Source organism: Phacochoerus africanus, chromosome X, assembly GCF_016906955.1.
Source record: "Phacochoerus africanus isolate WHEZ1 chromosome X, ROS_Pafr_v1, whole genome shotgun sequence".
NCBI classification, from domain to species: Eukaryota; Metazoa; Chordata; class Mammalia; order Artiodactyla; family Suidae; genus Phacochoerus; species Phacochoerus africanus.
Window position 1 is genome coordinate 111,709,209 of NC_062560.1, and position 5,736 is coordinate 111,714,944.

At 36.4% G+C, this 5,736-nt stretch overlaps 1 non-coding gene across 1 annotated transcript; it reads right to left on the reverse strand.

Annotated features, from left to right (window-relative positions):
* Nucleotides 1-3,493: 3,493 nt before the first annotated feature.
* Nucleotides 3,494-3,600, reverse strand: LOC125119040 (U6 spliceosomal RNA). The gene has a single exon (XR_007132997.1). It is a non-coding gene; the product is annotated as a U6 spliceosomal RNA (small nuclear RNA).
* Between the last annotated feature and the right edge of the window lie 2,136 nt (nucleotides 3,601-5,736).

The window sequence follows — 5,736 nt, forward strand, 5'->3', positions numbered from 1 at the left end:
GTCCTTAGCTTTTTTTTCTTGGAAGTTTTTTGATTACTGAGTCTATTTCCTTGTTAGTAATCAGTATTTTCAGTTCAGAAAACCTGCAGAGTATGTCCTAGGTGTCCCAATAGTACTCTCCCCTCTCATTACCCAAGGGCCAGGGACCAGCTGGTCTCAGGAATTTTTCTGACCTGTGTTTGCTGTTTCAGTTCTGCAGACTGCAGGATTATAATTTTCTTGCTTCTGGTGTCTGCCCCCTGGTGGGTGAGGGTTTTTTTAGAGGCTCTTGCAGGCTTCCTGGTGGGGGTGGAGCTAATGCCTGCCCACTGGTGGGTGGAGCTGGGTCTTGGCCCACTGATGAGTGGGACCTTGTCAAAGAGTGTGACTAAAGGTGGCTGTGAGCTCAGGAAGTCTTTAGGTAGCCTGTCTGCCAATGGGTCTATGTTCCTGCCCTGTTGGTAGTTTGGCCTGAGGCATCTCACTGAAGCCAACAGGCTGTTATGTGGGGCCAGGTTTTGGTGCTAATGACCCATGTAAGATATTTTCCTCCAGCAAGAGTTCACATAGATGAACACTCCCCGATATGTTCACTGTTCACCATCAGCTTTTATGACCCCAGAGAGAGTTATAGCTGCCCCCTCCCTCCCCAGGAGACCCTTCTAGACAAGCAGGTATAGGTCTGGCTTAGGCGTCTATGAAATCATTGCTTTTTCCCCAGGTCCTGGTGTGTGTGAGACCTTGTGTGCACTCTCTAATAGCAGAGTCTCTGTTTCTCCTGGTCCTGTGGAACCCCTACAATAAGGCTTCACTGGCTTCAAAGCTAAATGCCCTGGGGCCTCCTCCTCCAGATGCCGGACCCCTAGGCTTGGGAGCCTGTCGTGGGGCTCACAGGAGCAAGAGTTTCCACAGTATAATTATTCTCTGGTTTATGGAGCATCCACCTGGGTGGAATGGGATTTGATTATATCATGAATGGGCCTCTCCTACTGACTCATCATGGTTTCTTCTTTACATCCTTGGATATAGAATATCTTTTTTTGGTAGGTTCCAGGATTTTTTTATTGCTAGTTGTTCAGCAATTAGTTGTGCTTTTGGTGTGTTTTTGAGACAGAGGTGAGCTCAAGGTCCTTCTGCTCTGCCATCTTGTCTCCCTTCCAAAGTTTATTATATAATAGCTCTGTAGATCAGAAATTTTACCTGGGTCTCTCTGGGCTAAAACGAAGGTGTTGGCACGCCTGTTTTACTTTCTGGAGGCTCAAGGGGGTGGAATTTTTTTTCTTGCCTTTCCTAGCTTTTAGAAGCTGCCCACATTATTTAGATTGTGATTCTTTTCTGGCTTCAAAGCTAACAATAGCCAGTTGAGTCTTTCTCATGTTGCATCATTTTAACTCTGCCTCTTCTGCCTCCTCTTCTAGTTATAATATAGAATGAAATCCCTATTTTATATTCACCTGATTAGGAGCCCAAACACTCCATATGAGTTTGACATGTAACAGCATTTGCAGGTTCTGAGACTTAGGACATAGCTATCTTTATGTTGGGGGGTGTCTTTATTCTGCCTACCACAAACATGATGCCTTCTTTGTATATACTGCTGGATTTGGTTTACTGATATCTTGTTAATACTTTCTCCATCTATGTCCCTGTGGGATATTCACCTGTACTTTTCTTTAATTGTGGGGCCCTTGTTCAGTTTTGATATTGGAATAATGACAGTGTAATAATTATACATGTTTAACAGTGTTTCTTATACTTTCTGAAAGAGTTTACTTATAATTTATGTTGTTTTTTCTGCCTGTTTGATAATTTCTAATTATGGATTAATTTCTGTAGTAGATATAAGACTCCTTACATTGTTTATTTTTTTCCTAAGTGAACAATGGTAGTATCTTTCAAGGAATTTGTCCATTTTATCTAACTGATAAAATTATTGGCAAAATAATTTTTCAAATTAGTCCTTTATTATGCTTTGGATGTCCTATAAGATCTGTTGTAATGTCCCTCCTTCCTTTGTAACCTTGATACTTTATATCTTTTTTCCTTTCTTCTTGATCCACCTGTCTTGAGATTTATAAATTTTATTCTTGTATCAGAGACGTTGGTTTTATTGATTTTTGTTGTTTTTTGCTGTTTTCTCTGATATTGATTTGTGATCTCTATATTTTATTTTTCTTTCGTCTTTAGGGTTTGATTTGTTCTTTTTCATAGTTTCTTAATCTGGAAGTTTAGGTCATTGTTTTGAAGGCTTTTGTCTTTTCTGATATAATTTTTTACAGCTATAAATTTCCCTCTAAGCATGTTTTATGTCTGTCCCACATATTTTGATTTGATGTATTTTCATTTTCATTAAATTCAAAATATTTTATGATTTCCTTTATAACTTCTTCTTTGACCCATGAGTTTTTAGAATGATGTTGTTTGATTTCTGAATATTTAGATATTTTCCAGAATATTGATTTCTACTTTAATTCTGTTGGTCAGAAAATACTTTCTATAACTTTATTTTAATTATTATGTTCCTTTTATACACCAGAAAATAAGTCATTTTTTTGTGAAGCATCATGTGCACCTGAAATCAGTGTGTATTCTTCTGTTGTTGAGTGGAATGTTCTGTAATGGTCAGGTCAAGTTTGTTCATAATATTATAAAGACCTTTTATATATTTGTTTATTTTCTGCCTACTTGTTCTGTTGTTAAATGAGGGAGAAGTTTTGAAGTATCCAACTGTAATAATGTGTTTATCTCCTTTCAGCTCTGAAAATTTTTGCTTCATATATTTTGAAGTTCTGTTGATAGGTATTCACATATTTAGGCTTATGATGTCTTCTTGCTGAACTGAATTCCTTATCATTATGTAATATCCTTCTTTAATCTCTGGTAGTACTATTAATTTTTGTGAAGTATTTTTGGCCTGTTATCCATTTACATAGCTATTCCAGCTTTCTTTTGGTTAAAGTTTTCATGTTATATTTATTTTCATTTTCATCTATCAATGATTTTATATTTCTAGTGAGATTCTTGTAAAAAGCATATAATTGGCTCTTGCTTTTATATCCGATATGACTATATCTATGTTCAGGCTATTTACATTTAATGGAATTGTTGATATGGTTACATTTATATCTGTATCTTGCAAATTTTTTTGTCTATTTGTTTTATTTTAAATAGGTCTAAAAATATTTGTTTTTCTCCTATTTTTAAAATTAAAGTTTAGTTGATTTACGATGTTGTGACAATTTCCACTGTACAGAAAAGTGACCTAGTGATATATATATAATGATTCCATCATGGTCCATATCTATGTCTATATCTATACCTGTATTCCTTTTCTTATATCATCTTCCATCATGGTCTATCTCAGGAGACTGGATATAGCTCCCTGTGCTATGTAGTAGGACCTCATTGCTTATCCATTCTAAATGTAATAGTTTGCTTCTACTAACCCCAAACTCCCACAAACTCCCAGTCCATCCAACTCCCCTCAAGCCCTGCTTGGCAACCACAAATCTGTAAAAATGTGGAACACTTCACAAATTTGCATGTCATCCTTGTGCAGGGGCCATGCTAATCTTCTCTGTACAATTCCAATTTTAGTATATATGCTGCCAAAGCAAGCACTTGAGTAATATTCGTGATGCCATTTTATCTCCCCTCTTGACTTATTTAGGCTTGTTTCAAATTTTTGTTTATTGATTTCACTGTGGCTTACAGCATATACAAATAATCTTTAGTCAGAGTCCAACTTCAAATATTATGTAACTTACGTGTAGTATAAGAACCTTACATCAAATGTTACCAATTACTCCCTCATATCTATTGTGCTATTGTTGCCATACATTTTACTTATACCTATGTTATAAACTCCAAAATATGTTCTTACTATTTTTTCATGAAACTGCCTATTTAATTTTAAAGAGACTAAAATAGTCAAAGAGTGCCCTTTATATTTACTTTTATTTTTATCATTACTGACAGTCTTCATTTCTTTCTATAGCTGAGTATCTATCTGGTATCTTATTCTTTCTGCCTGAATAATTTCCTTTAGTATTTCTTATAGTACATGTTTACTAGAAGTAAATTATCTCAGCTTTTGATTGCCTGAGAAAGTTTCTATTTTCTCTTCATTATAGAAAGTATTTTCGATGTTTAGATTTCTAGATTGGCGTAAATTTCTGTCAATAATTTAAGTATGTTACCCAATTATCTTTTTTTTTTTTTTTTAGGGCCACACTCAAAGAACATGGACATTCCCAGGCTAGGGGTCACATTGGAGCCACAGCTGCTGGCCTATGCCACAGCCACAGCATCACTAGATCCGAGCCGCATCTGTGACCTATGCCACAGCTTGTGGAAATGCTGGATCCTTAACCCACTGAATGAGGCCAGGGATTGAACCCACATGCTCATGTATACTAGTCAGGTTCTTAACCCACTGAGCTGCAGTGGGAACCCTCGTTTCTTTTTTCCCCACCAATTATCTTTTGGCTTGCATAGTTTCTGATGAGAAGTCTACTATGATTTTAATTATTGTTCCTCTGAATGCACTGCATTTTTTATCACCAATATTTTTGTTCCGTGGTTGGTTTTCGGAAGTTTGATCATGATCTGTCTTGAAGTGGTGTATTCATATTTATCCATGTCTGAGATTCTTGGATATGTAGTTTATAGTCTTTCATTATTTTTGGAAAATTCTTAGTCATTATGTTTTCAAATGATTCTTCTTCCCCATGTTTTTTTTTTTTTCTGCCTTATTTTCTGAGACTCAAATTACTTGTGTTAGTCAACTATATATTATCTCACAATTTTTTGGGTACTTTGTTTTCTTTTTCACTTTTTTTCTCTCTTTGCATTATAGTTTGGATAATTTGTGATGACCTATCCTCAAGTTCACTAATCCTTTCTTTGCTTGTATCCATCTACTAATGAGCCCATCAAAGGCATTCTTCATCTGTGTAAACTCATTACTGTATTACTTTATTATTGTGGGTTTTTTTTAAAACAAGTTAATAGTATTTCCATTTTACTCTTTCATATAGTTTCCACTGCTGTGCTGAAACTCCCTGTCTGCTGATATATGTACATCCATCTTTTCCACTAGGTCCATTTATCATATTAATTATAGTTATTTTAAAGTCTCTTTCTAATCATTCCTACAGCTGCCACACCTCTGAATCAGGTTTGGTTTGTTCCTTCATCTCTTGAAAATAGATTATTTTTGCTTTTGTGTTTGTCTCCTAGTTTTTCATTTATTGCCAGACATTGTGTTTAGAGGAATAGTAAGAATTAAGGTAACTAGTTATGCCTGGATGTGACCCTGCATCTTCTTGTATGTGGCCATTCAATTGTGAAACTGAGTCATTCCACTCAGTATTTGGGCAGGCTTTGTGACTTGTGCTATCATCATAATCTGTGCACCACCAGCTTTGAATTCCTGTAGTGGTAAGCTGTTAATATCATGTCCTTAGAGTGTAAATTGTGTTGCCAGAGGGTTTTTCTCAGTGTTTCTGTTTCCCCCTCAGCTTTCAGTTGCCCTTGCATGCCTGGGCCACAGAGGGGAGTTCTTTCTATGTTCCTGCCCCTCCTTGAACAGAAAAATGCTTTTGCTTGTTATTTTGCACTGGGATCCTCACGGGGGCATAGCATGTTCTCTGTTGTCTTGGTCCAGTATCCATTTCAGGCTTGCCCTGTACACCTGGACTTCAGAAATGAAGTTTCCTAATAATCCTAACTATCCTTACAGTGGCAACGAAACTC